At 44.2% G+C, this 13,958-nt stretch overlaps 1 long non-coding RNA gene across 4 annotated transcripts in view; it reads right to left on the bottom strand.

The window, feature by feature from the left end:
* Positions 1-6,910: 6,910 nt before the first annotated feature.
* The window catches only part of LOC144368277 (uncharacterized), an 81,077-nt gene continuing 74,029 nt past the window's right edge, over positions 6,911-13,958 (bottom strand). For 3 of the 4 annotated variants that reach the window (XR_013428082.1, XR_013428079.1, XR_013428080.1), the window contains one exon: positions 6,911-13,913. This is a non-coding gene — a long non-coding RNA (uncharacterized LOC144368277). The remainder of the gene's footprint in view (positions 13,914-13,958) is intronic. The other variant, XR_013428081.1, reaches the window with a different exon arrangement.

Genomic DNA, 13,958 nt, shown 5'->3' on the forward strand with positions numbered 1-13,958 from the left:
GTCAAAAGTCATACTTTAGCTGACACTGTCATTCAGTTGGGTTTTGAGTCCTTTTGCAATGTTAAGGAGAAAATTCTGCCTTCTTTCTCTTTGACAATGGTAAATAGACATGTAGAATCATGGAATCATATGATAGTTGAGAAATTAGAGACCACCAACTCCCCTCCTCCATCCAGTGACAGCATTCCTTCCTCACCACCTCTGCAAACACCTAGAAACTCCCTGCAATATGAGGCTCACTCACTGCCTTTCAAAGAAATCTTTTCCACCATTATACATCATACTCTATGTGTTTTTTTTAAAAAAGTCATTTTAAAGCATTTTAAAGTAAAACAAACACATTTCAAGTGGTTCCTGTGTGTGAGGCCCTGGGATATGCACTGTATAGGATTTTTTCCAATTTGTTTTTACAATATTACTGTGAAAAGAGTAACTATTATTAGCCCTACTTTACAGAAGAGAGAACCAAGAGCACAAGAAATTAAATAACTCAGATATTTCAAGGACAAGATCCTTGTAGTAAACTTCTCAATCAGGAGAGTCTACCAACCTGTAGTTTTTACCTAGTGGTCTTATTTTGACCTCTGGGAATAATTTAGATAATTTCTTAAAATAATTTCAGGCAGCTGATACATACCTCTTAAGACTTCAGTTTTTTAAGACAAGCATCCCTATCAGCTTTTGTACTTTCTGAATATAAAGTTATCTGTAGGGTTTTCACTAAATGCCCTTCTTTGGGCATCTTCAGTATTCTTCTTTAAATGTGCCTAAAACCCAACCTGCTCCAAATGAGAATCTAACTAGTATGAAACATTATGAGGACTCCCCGTGTTGGCTAGAGGACACCCGTCAACACAACTCAGACTCTTCAGTTCTTAAAGAGTAACGTTCCACTGACAGCTCAGGTTGAGCTTGGGGTCATTTTCCATCCCAAGATCTTCTTCTAAGTTTCTGCCTCTTGTTAGATGATTGAGGTGGAGTGTAAATGTTTTCTTAAAGTGAGAAAGTGCAAGTGTCTCACCATAAACGAGAATCCGTAACTAAAACTCTCTCTCTCTCCCTGCTATACTCCAGGATTAAGTAGGCTCCTTCCCATCGTTCCCCCTGCCACATTTTTTCATATAATGGATTCAGTGTCTGAGCAATCCACCACGCCAAACTTCCTACTCTCCACACACCCTTCTCTAGCCATAAACAATTGAGTCACTAGATTATCAAAAGAAGAAGATCCCTCCCCTTTCTTATCTCCTCACTCCTCCATATTTTCAAGTCTATCCCAGGCTGACCATAATACCAATCTGGAGGAAGCCATTTATATATGAAGAGAATACATCATAAGGGGGGACCCCCTGAGCCATGCAATAGCAGCACAGACCAGCTCTCTGCAGAGCTGGGTTCTCCTGTCCTTCATCTCATATCTTCTGGTGGGTCCTCAACTCTTACTAGATGAAACTGTTTTTAGCTTAGAATGCTGCACCAAGGGACTGGCTGTGGGTAGATGGGGCAAAACATCTTGCTACACAAAGGGTAGTGTCTGAAGATCACACTCGGGAGAGCCTAGGAATCCATATGATGCTCAGGCAACTAAGCGGAGGCCCAAGGCACCTGGATGGAATGGTAGCCAGCATTCTCTGAGGACCTGAACCATGTCAGCCTATACCTAAGCTTAACCATTGTGTCTCATTGACTCCTCCACGTGTCTCATATAGATGAGAAAACAAAGGACGTGGTAGACTTGGCCGACCCTCTGAGCCAGTGAGTTGCAGAGATAGTATTCAGTTCAGTCTGTGTGGCTCTTTGCTTCCACAATACAATGCTTGCTGGGAGGAGGAACATAGGGAAAAGCGGAACAACTAAAAAAGAGGACAATCTAAAAAATGTTTATAGTTTCTCCCTGGATATTAGATTGCTAGAGAGGTGGTAACAAATTACCACAAATTGAATGGCTTAACACAATAGAAATTCATCCTTTAATAATTCTGGAGATTAAAAGCTCAAAGTTACCATCAGGGCTATGTGCTTTCTGAAGGATGCAGGGAGGGGTGCCCCTTGTCTCTTTAGACTCCAGGGGATCCCAGCAGTCCTTGGTATCCTTTGGCTTGTGTGCCTCCCTCCAGTCTCCGCCTCCACCACCATATGGCCTCTCCCCAGTGTGTGTCTGTGTGTCCTCTCCTTTCCTTATAAGAACACCAGTTGTTGGCTTTAGGGCCTACCCTAATCTAATATGACCTCATCTTAATTGACTGCATTTGCCAAGACCCTATTTCCAAAGAAGTTTTGAGGTTCTAAGGGGTCATGAATTTTGGGGGGAATACAGTCTTGCATCTTGCTTCCCAATTTTGCCTAAGAAACTGGAGCCTCTCAGGACTGTCTCACTTTGAGATTTGATTCCTGAAGAAATAACAGTGGGAGCACTTTCCGGTGGACAGAGGTGTTGTATAAGTTTACTAATGGATCCAATGGTGGAAGAATATCAGTAAGGGGATGGAGTCACTCAGGGATAGAATTTCACAAGTGCCTTCTGATGCCAGCAGTCTTGATCCTTCAGCACGTCCAAGCATCGGGTGATCTTTCTTGCTCTGGAAATGGCTTTCACCCAATGTGACCCTGTCCCAAATCAAGACCTCCCTGTAGAGGGGATACTTGAGGTGCCTCTCAGTGCGATGGTGTAGAGGTCATCTTGAAGGATAGCAATCTGGACTTCTTCCATCCTGATCATTACATCACATCACTAGTACCATTCCAGTGATAGGTATTTCTTGCCCTTATAGGTGGCCTGGATGGCACTCGGTAGTGGTCTCTGTTTCCTGGCTGCTTTGGGTGAGGCACTCCATCTGAATGCCAACCAACTTCTCTGCTACCTGCAAATACTGGGCCAGCCTGGGTTCACAATCCTGAATGCCAACAGTCGGCTTGGCCACGGTCCTGCCTCCCTCGGCAGTGCCAGCCAGCCCTTCCTCTGTCCCCGTCAACTTCCTCTCCTCTCAGCATTTCCATTGCCACTATGGCTTTGATCATCCACCTTCACTCACTCCTCCTCACCTCCTGCTCCGGGGACCTCCGGGGGCTTCCCATTCATCTCATCTGACTTTCTCTGCTCCTCTTTCCAACCAGCCATTCTTAGGTGGGGATGAAGAGAACTGTCTGGCATGGGCCACAGTCATATGCTGGGGTTTCCAGGACAAAAAGGACAATGGAGGGGGCCCAGAGAGCTCTGGCTCTTCCCGGCCCAGGAGCCCGACCACCTGGACCAACAGCATTGAGTGGTATCCTCTGCTCCATATGTGGAAGCTATGTAGACTACCTCACCCCAGCCGCCACTGAAACAGACTGTACAGAGAAGCCTCCAGGCCCAGAGGAGGAAGGGATGCCGGCCATATGTCTGTGCTGTGGCTACAGATACCCAAGGCTCTCCCAGAAGAGGGTGAGAGCAGGGGTAGCCGTTAGCACAATCTTTTCAAATTCCCAACTGTGTTACTATGTCAAAGGACTGATTTGCAGCCTTGGCACCCTGCAGGACACTTGGTGCCTTCTCTCCATAGACTCGGCAGCCCTGCAGTCTGCCTGGGCACTTCCTCTTCCGTCACAATTTTTATTTTTCTCGATGGTATTTTCACCTGCCATCTTAACGTGATTTATATTGTAATGAAAAACAAATCTGAGAATGTATTGCAAAGCCCATACTTTGTCCGAGTACCTGCCCAGTCCAAAGCAGCACTTAGGAAAAACCTTCCACTGAGAGCCCAGAAGATAGTTCTGAGATGTGCCTTGTTAAGGTGGCACCGGAGACAACCATAGAGAAACAATGGCTGCCCATGACCCATAAAGCAGAGTCCATCTGCATAAGACGGAGCATCACAAGATGGTTTGTATGTAAAAGCTACTCCGTGCCTGGGGAATCCCAGGAATCAGTCAGCAAACGTAGGAGAGATAACTGAATCATGAGCTAAGCCCTATAAATTGCCTCACATGCTTTGTACAGGTACAATGACAAGCATTTCCATTTTCTTTCATCTGCCTGAACATATTCTGCAAGGCAGTAACAGGGGGTCTGGATACAGACCACAGGTTGAAGGAAACTGCACCTCAGCTACAGAGTCAGGGCTGATACCAAGGCACACATGACCTGCTCTGTCCTCACTAGCTTCATATCCCCCGTCCTCCCAGAAATTGCCTATCTTATGGCATATGCACTAACTTTCCTGGAATTCCTCCAATATTTTTTGTGGTGTTGGGTGCCTCCAAGCCTTTACCGCCATGTGCAGATCTCCAAGGCAGATCACAGTTCTTGGTTTTGATTCTTGTCTCTGCCTTTTGCCAGCTATGAGGACGGGACAAGTTTATTGAACTACTTCTTTGCTTCCATTTCTTCTCCTAAAATGTAATTTTTAAAAAATGGGGGTGGTAATAACTCCTAGGATCGTAAGAACAGCTAGATGAATTAATAAGTGTCAAGCACCTAGAAGAGTTCTCGGCACTTAGGATGCTCTAGATATGAGTTACTAATTAAAATCATTACTCATCCTTCAAGACTCAACTTGAACTTTATCTCTATCAGGAAGCATTGCAAAAACCCCCATAAACAAAGTCAAAATACAAAAGATAACCAGGAAACGATATTTTCAACATATATGACAAAGAGGACTAATTTCTTGAATTTTATGAGGAAGAAGTACAAATTTGTAAGAACTGTTGTTCAACAGAAAAATCCCCAATGAGCAGGAACATGAAATTCGCAGAAACACACACACACACACACACACACACACAAATAGTAAATAAACAAGAGAAATGCCCGATGTCTCTCATAATTAAGCAAGCCAAAGTAGTAAGGAGAGGCTTTAACCCCAGGCAAGTATCCACCCCTGAGCTCCACCTGCAGCCCTTACATATATCGTTGAAGAGAGTATAGTTTTTGAAGCCAATTTTGTAAGTATTTTGGAATCATCTACCAACATTAAAAATGCATATATCTTTTTAAAATGTTTGAATTAATGCATTATAGTTATACACAATAGAGGGCTTTGTTGTGATGCATTCATACCTGCATATAACATACTTTGCTCTTTTTCATTCCCTAATACTTCCTCTTTCCTACCCTCTGCTCTCTTCCGATCCCCTTCCTTTACTCTACTGCTCTTCTTTTTATTTATTTGCCTTTTTAAAAACTGGCACATTGTAATTATGCATAAGAGTGGGATTCACTGTGGTCAATTCATGCACCCACATAGCATAATTTCGTCAATTTCATTCTGCTGTTCCTCCCCTTTCCCATCCCTCCTCCCTCCCCTTTGCTCCCCTTTCTCTACTCTACAATCCTCCTTTCTATTTTCCCTTCTATTTTCATGAGATCCCTCCTTTTTAATTCCTTATTTTTCTATAGCATCCTCATATGGGAGAAAACTTTCATTCCTGACTTTCTACGTTTGGCTCATTTCATTTAACATGATGTTCTCCAGTTCCATCCATTTACCAGCAAATGACACAATTTTATTTTTCTTCATGGCTGCATAAAACTATTGTGTGAATATACCACATTTTCTTTATCCATTTGTCTGTTGACAGATACCTAGGCTGGTTCCACGACTTGGCTGTTGTGAATTGTGCTGCTATTAACACTGAGGTGCCTGTATCACTACGGGGTGTTTATTTCAACTCTCTCAGATAAATACCAAGGAATGTTATAGTTGGGTCATATGGTGGTTCAATTCCTAGTTTCTAAGGAATCTCTACACTGATTTTCCAGAGTAGTCGTATTAATTTGCAGTCCCACCAACAGTGTAAAAGTGTTTCTTTCTCCCCATATCCTCGCCAGCCTTTATTATTATTTGTATTCCTGATGTTCGTCATTCTAACTGGGGTGAGATGTAATCTCAGTGTAGCTTTGATTTGCAATTCCCTGATTGCTAAGGATGCTGAACATAATTTTACTCTGGAAAAACAACAACAACCACAACACAGGATCAACATTCCAAAATATAGGTGCTTCCTTAATAAAAGTCCTAGAGTTGAAGAAATAAAACCAAAAATCAATAAGTGGATAGAACCAAATTAAGATGCTTCTGCACAGCAAAGGAAACAATTAACAGTATGAAAATAGAGCCACCTGCTCTCTGATAGGATTAATAGTCAGAATATATAAAGAATGAAAAAAAAAAAAACTTAACACCAAAACCAGAACACATAGAACAATCAATAAATGGGCAAATGAACTAAATACTCTCAAAAGAAGAAATGCAAATGCCCAAAATATATGCACATATCTTTTATTGATAAGATTCTCCTTCTGTTTATTAATTTTTTTTAGTTGTAAATAGACACAATATCTTTATTTCTTTTTATGTGGTGCTGAGGATCAAACCCAGTACCTCTCACATGGAAGGCAAGTGCTCTACCGCTGAGCCACAGTCCCTGCCCCTCCTTCTGTTTATTGATATCCTCATAAAAGAACAATATATGTTACCACTGTAGTCTAGATTTCTAGAAATATGCCAAATGCATAGATGCTCAATAAATATTTGTTGAATGTGTACGTTAACCAGAATGTTCATTGTAGCATTGTTTGTAATAAACAAAACTAAAAAATAACCTGAGTGTCCAGCCACAGGAGAGAATTTAAATGGATTTTTGTACACCCCCCCACAACAGAGAATTCTACAGCTGTTAAAACCAACCTCATACATGTATCTGTATATTCTGATTTAAGAAGACTTCTAATACAGAAGAAAACAAAACACCTGAAGTGTCAGGGTGCAGAACAACAAATATTGCAAATGATTATCGGTGCAACTAAAAAAGAATATACACATGTAAATATTCAAATAGTCTAGTATACACACATTTTTATTTCCTAGAAATATGACTTAGAAGCTATCTATAATCCCTCTGTGGAGAAGAATTGGAAACAGAGTGGGCAACAAGAGAGAATTAGATTTATTTTATAATTTTCCATTGGAAATTTCTTTCTTGGCCCTTCCCTCCCATGTATTGCTTTTACCTCAAACTATCCATAACCAAGCATGACCTGTGCTGTGGAGTTGCCAACCAGGGTCCCTAAGACCTGTCCTGTCCACCCTCCCAGCCTCCTCAGGCTGTCTCCTGCCTCCCACCTCATGCTCCTGCAGTGCTGACCGATTTGCAGCTCCCCACACACCTGCCATGGTGGCCCTCTTCCCAGGTTTGGTCCTTGCCATCTGGCCCCAGCATGCTCTGTCCTCCCATGCTTACCCCTAGGTGAGCCTTGAGCCCACGGTGGCGCACCCACCACAACGTGCACACATACCCCTGTGTTCCATCGTCTGGGGACCATGGATTTGTTTGGAAAGGGCAGAGTAAGATATTCTTCGGACAAGGCTGTGCTTTGCTCATCTTTGTGATCTGAACTCTCACAGTGCTTCTCACAAGTAAAGTTCTCAATAAATGTTGGATTGATGGATATTGATGGGGGGGAGGGACTATTTTGCGTGGAAGATTGGGGGGAAATTTTTCTTTTGTAGACCCTATGATGACTGCCCCTAGCATCCTTGCATAAAAGGAACCACTTGCAAAGCTGAGAATTGGTCTAAAGAGAGAGCTTCTCCACCAGCAACTTGTTCAGATAATTGATTCCAGCACCAAAGAGTCTCATCCTTAGATGAAGCCTCCTCTTTCTGAGTCTCCCTTGCCTTCCTCTTAGGCTGCTGTGGCTCCACTCCCCAGTCCCATCCAGAGCTGCCCTTGCAAGGCTGTGAAGTCTTGGTAAAACTCTAGAAGGATTCCACAGTTTCTTTACCGCAGTACCAAGAGCTTGCTGCATGCTAGACAATGCACCAGATAATGAGCCAGCTGGGGTCAGAAGACAACAAAGGTATGTCCTGACCATTAAAGATCTAGTTTTGTTGGGAAAGAAGGAGTTAGAGGGGAAAAAATTAAATCAGGACAGAAAAAAATATTGCTGCCCATTACAGAGTCAAAAGATTCCAGGTTTCCAGATCAAGATTCAACTTGACCTATGATAAAACCATGCTTGTTGAGAATGTCTAGGGAGCAGAGAGGGTTAAGAGGTGCCGCAAAAATGAGAAAATTCTGCTGCAGAGAAGATCTGGGTACAAATGAATGTCCAAGAAAGGTAGAGAGAACCGATGGAGATAGAGTCAAAAGGTTTAATGCCAAAGGTACAAAAATACCAGTGGATAAAAGTTTCATGGCTGTCTATAAAGTAGTTTTCTGGCAATTTCATGGGTCTTAGCTCCCCCTTGAAGGCAACATATATGACATATATTTGACACAGGGAGGAGTGACGTCTTCAACGTATCTGTACTTGCCAGCAGTTACTGTAGGAGGAGGTGGCCACTGGGCTGACTTGGGAGAGGCCTGCTGAGCCGACTCTCCACTTCCTGGAGCTCCCCGCCTCTCCTACCTCAGCTTCCTCCTCTCTTTGTTCTGGCCTTGTCCTCTGTAGTGAGAAGGTCACTGTGGCTTTGGCACCTCTAGCCTGAGTGGGAGCTCAGGTGAGGTGATGTGCAAAGCCACAGGGAAAACATGCACCGGAGGGATTCTGAAAGCATGGACCTAAGCCCAGCTCCACCACTAATTCACCGTGTGACCTCAGGCAGCTGTCCTCTCTCTGCGGGTTAAGACCAGGTTCACAATAGCTGCGATTCCATCTGCAGGAGTGTTCTCTATAGAATTCTAAATGTCCTACGTGTTCTTCAACTCTAACCTCGTTGAAGCACTCTAGGTGACCCAGAGAGAAAATGATTCGCTGAGTTTTCACTTCTCACCAGGTATCTGGTAAGCAATAATTGGAACATGACACCCATCGTGTCTAATTTAATGACCTGGCATTTATTGAAGGCTTATTCATATTAAGCAATTGGGTTGATATTTTGGAACAATTGTGTAGATGATATGAATATCGATATGTTCAACACCGCCATGCGTATTACCTCTGCTCACCCTTGTTTCTGGGCTGGTGGATGTTATCATCCTCACTAACATAGGGAGGAAAAAAAAAAAACAAAAAAAAACCTTTGTGAGATTAAGAAATCTGACCAAGGGCGGTCAGGGAGAACACAGCCGAGCCAAGGAAAAAGCCCTAGTGATCTGACTCCAGACCTCGAATACTTCACTAAGATTTACTGCGTCTTCTGGAAATAATTACAGGTGGCTTAAGAAGAATAAGTAACTGTTATACAAACTGAACAAGACTAATCTGCTGCTGTTAGAAGCAGTGCTTTCTTTTCCTTCACCAGGTTAATATCCCAATGAACCCGGAACTTTCTACCACCAGCCTTCAGGCAGTTGCCCATAGATTCCTGCTAGACAGTCTTTTGAGCAAGAGGTTGCCCCTCTTCCCAGCCTGGTTTGCCCAAATGCCTAACCCCAGATTAATTCTCTTCAATTATCATGAACAATGTTTTACAGGAAGGAGAATGAGCCTACTTTGCAATATTTCCTGGAAATCTGGATGCCACATTTAACTGGGCTGAAGAGACCTTGCTAAGAGCACTCGGGAGTGTTTGTTTTGTGGTTGTTATTTAAACTCTGGGGCCACCGGGCTTCTTGATCAGACAAAGGGATAGATGACAGTTTAACTTTCCAGAGTCCAGGTGCCAGGAAACCAGGATCTCTTGCTCTGTGGCTAAGGCTGGGACTCTAGCACAGAAGGAGAATCTTCAGCCATGTTAGGTGGTCCTAGGGCTGCCCAGATGTTGGTCCCTGTAGAAGTCCTGAAAGCCAGCAGTGTTACTCCCAGGGCCAAGTGACAAAAACACAAGGAGAAAAGTTTGACTCTAGCCTTGTGGATTTGCAAACAGCTGATTGGAGGCCCCCAAACATTCTGCTCACAGGTCTGGAGCAAAGGCAAGGAGTTTAATTGATATAAGCCAGTGTGGCTATAGGTAATACATCAATCTTGAAAGCAAACTCAGTGAATGGAAAGCAACCCTAGTGAAGAAAAAAAAATAGAATTGAATGTATCGTGGGTTTAAGGGAAGATCTAGAAGACCACTGGAAGGGACAGTGATCTGTGCCTGTGTCCCCAAGGATATCCACAGGAGTGAGGTGATATTTCTTCATCTACGAAAGAACATCAGAATTCCCAGGACTCGGAAGACCTCGGCCAACTTCCGTGTTTCAGAGGAGACACAGAGAGAGGAAATGATTTGCCCCAGGTCACACCAGCCTCCCTGACTCTCCCAAAGCTCTTTTCCACAGTCTTGGTGTGGGACTGGTTCTCACAATGATCTCATGGTTTCTCATCGTCCGTAACAGCATCATCTTCGTGGCTATCAGCACTGTGCCCTGCGATTCTGCTCCAGTTATGGTGACACTTGTCCATCTCTAGGTCGTATCTCATAAGAAGAACATTTCAAGGAGGTTTGCCAGAAGAGGACTTGGAGGGAGATAAAGAGGTACCAGTGATCAGGTATCTGAAGAACTGGGTAAGAGAACACCGGTTCTTAAAGTGTGGTCCAGGGACCAGCCGCATCAGCATCACCTGGGAACTTGTTAGAAATGGAAAACCTTGGGCCTCACCCTGAGGCCCAAAGAACTGTTTTAACAAGCTCCGTGAGTTATTCTGATGACCTAGTGTGAGGCCCTTTGCCTGAAGGACAGAGTTAGGATGAATGGGTCAAATGGCCAGGAAGATGCGTAGGGAGCTTGTCCTGTGTAATCAGCACAAGCTCTCTGGGGTAGGGGTGGTGGGCTCCCTTAACTCTGCCTCCATTCACACAGAACAGGGGCTCTCCTGGGAGGAGAGGTGTGGAGAGATCAGCCCTGTGATCCCCAGGGTCTGTAACAAAGTCCCTGATAAACAGGCCAGGAATGCAGTTGTTTCTCCTTTCTAGAATGCACGCCCCTCCAAGGTAGGCACTTTGGGCATTTTTTCCATGAGCCTAACCTCGGGACTAAGAGCAGAGGTATAGTTGTGGGCCAAATTCAGCTCACAGCCTGCTTTTGCAAAGACATTTTACAGGAACATAATCACTCTCGTTCAATCTATGACTTCTCTCAAACGACAATGGCAGAGTTGAGTTATTATGGTTGACCAGAGGGCCACAAAACCTGAAATATTTACTGCCTGGGCCTTTACAGAGAAAGGGTTGACGATCTCTGATCTAGAATATTGCCTGTGCTACAGCAGATGCTTGATAAACATTTAATGAATGGATGGACATCTTTCTCTGTTGGCAGTAGAAAGATAGAGAGACACTGGTTTAGGGGAGAATGTAGAGATACAGGGACTACAGGCATGAAACTCAGCAATGGCCAGACCTGAAGTTAGATCCCAGCTCTGCCATCTACAGGGTGTGACTCTAGGCAAATTATTTAGCCTCTCTGTGTTCCATATGCACCATTTGTAAAGGGGCAGTAATACTAGCCATTTACAGTCAGTCTACTCATGATGAAAGATCACAGTAAACACTGCACAGAAAGCACAGCCTCTGATGCATGTAACTATTGAATGCAAATCACCTCATTATTATTAACAAGCTCGGAAGATTGTTGGTAAGAAAGGTTCAGACATTTAAGTTCGAATACTAGGGAGTGGGTAGAGGGCGATCACCAGGCCTGGGCTGTCTCTGTAGAAGCAGGGGAAAGGGCAAATTAATAGATGGTTATGCAGCTCATCATTTAAGCCTGTAGAAGGTTACTAGTCAGCCAACTTACCTATGGAGATCTTTAAGATAGTGAATCAATAGGGAAGATCTGATTAGCTATCAATGTTCAGGTACTTTTCCAGTGGTGAAAAATAATGATCCATCTACTTTCTCTGGCATATTCTCTTGATGCCCAACTGCATTCAACTGGCTGTGAGTCAGAGCTGAGCAGCCTGAGGGTGTGAGAGTCCCTGGGAGCCAGCTGGTCATATAGGAACTGACTGTGGTTCCTCTTCATCAGCTCAGTTGTGTTCTCCAAGAGGAAAGCATTTTCTCAAATAGCCCAAGTGTGGTCCCTTGGTGTTTGGGTGCCAGTGTTTTACTATCTTCCTGGCAGGAGCTCAACATAGCTGGGTGTTCTGGCAGAAGTCTCCAAGCCCTCCAGTTCCCCAGGGTGAGCCAGAAACAACATTAATCACAGGCAGGTACAAATCCACACTAGCAAGCAGGAGGCTGAGTCAGAAACATGTTGGAACTCAAAACCCAAAAAAGGCTCATGTTCAGAGTTTCCCTGATTCTGAGATTTTTGCAAATGACCCCACGTTGCTGCTTCCAACTTGTCAGGAGATTGATTTTTCCTCACTCGTGTTGGAGGCAATGTGGCAGTTTTCCAGAACAAGTGCATTTTTCCAGAACAAGCCCACTCTTTTCCTTTATCCACATGCATAATCTCCAACCCCTTGCCCTCAAACCCCAGATCTCTAAAACCTGTTCATTTCTACCATATAGAGTTCATTTTGGGGGTATCTTCACGGCCTGAGAATCTGCTGTGTTTGTCCCAAGGAAGACAGGTCTAATGAAAAGGAAAACTGAAGAAGTGTGACCCAGATTTCTTTTCTTCGTGGTTTTTATCTTCTTATACACATCAGGATCCAGGACACATAATTCCCGTTCCTGGGAGCCAGTTGCTACCTGTATGTTGAGAGAAACATGAAGAATTTTCTGTCTCTAAAATGCTGAGCTGAGCTTGCCTCCCAGTAACCTCCAACCCTTAAACATCAGTTATCCGCAGGTAACCACACTGCCGTCTACCACCAAGAATATTCCAGAATAGCCACCAATTTTATGTGTCTCACTGATGGCTCAGACATGTTACTCCTTCCTTCCAGGAAGCACAACATCTATAAAGGGCTTCCAAAAATATCCATGGTCCAATTCCAAATCATATGAGGAAGTTGGCAGGGCAAGGGAGCAGGGTCAAAGCTTCCAGTGAGGAGATCTGGAGTAGCTCCAGGTTCCACACTCGGCCATGGACTCATAATCCACCTTGTCTCCCTGCCCTGACTCTTCCCATGTCTACACGGACCACACCCTTTTCTCAGAAGCAATTAAACTTTGCAAGATCTATAGTCAATATTACAGTGGACTAGCCAAAACATAGATGACCCCCCAACCAGGAACTCCCTTTTGAAAAAGTCCTCATTTCCCCCTGAAACACAAAAGTGGGCGCCATCCATCCAGGAGAAGACAGATCCAGATGAGAGTCAAGAAAGAGGTTCTGACAGGGACTGGCTCCTTTCCTGTGTGCTCTTAGTCACCTCTGAACCATCTCAGTGTAGGTCAAGGTCACAGGCATTATCAATCCTCCATAAGAAGGCGTGTTTTTTTTCTGCAGGAAGGGAAGTGGAAATGCTGAGTTAACCGTGGTAGTGTATGGAATTGCAAGGTTCTAAGGAGGCCTCCTGCAATAGTTTCCAAAAACCTTCAAGTAATTAGCAGAGACGTTCAGTAGGTAACACTATGCCTAGGCTCCTAGGGCTACTGTCTTCAGCTTCCAGGGCCCAGACTCTCTCTAGGATGCTGAGAAATACCCACAGCCATGATTCTGAATTTCTCGCTCTACCTAGCATGACGGAAGCCATTTCTGATCCAAATCTGATCAATCTTCTCCATCACTGCCTCCATCAAGGCATTCGACTCATCCTCCAAGGATTGTAGCTCTTCTTTGGAAGACACGAGACCCTACTTGCCTCCATTTGGGTCCTAACTAATCCTGGAGCTGACAGGTCCCATATACCAGCAGTTTCATCATAGAAACCTCCCCTGGCACTCTGGATTCTATCCCTGGCATTCTGGATTCTATGCCCAGGCTCCCCTCTGTTCAAAATCCTCATCTTTCCCCTTGGGTTTGCTCTCTTCTATCTCAAGCTCAGCTTCAGCTCCTCTCCATGTTACTTGGTCCATCCTCTGCATCGAAGCTAAGCCAAGAGTGTCCTTCTTCCAAAGTTCCTCCATGCCCAGAAACTCCTTCTCTTGTCTGAGACTCTCCTAGGTGACAGAGAAGAGAGTTAGTATTTTTACCCTGCCCCACCC

Source organism: Ictidomys tridecemlineatus, chromosome 11, assembly GCF_052094955.1.
Source record: "Ictidomys tridecemlineatus isolate mIctTri1 chromosome 11, mIctTri1.hap1, whole genome shotgun sequence".
Taxonomy (NCBI): domain Eukaryota; kingdom Metazoa; phylum Chordata; class Mammalia; order Rodentia; family Sciuridae; genus Ictidomys; species Ictidomys tridecemlineatus.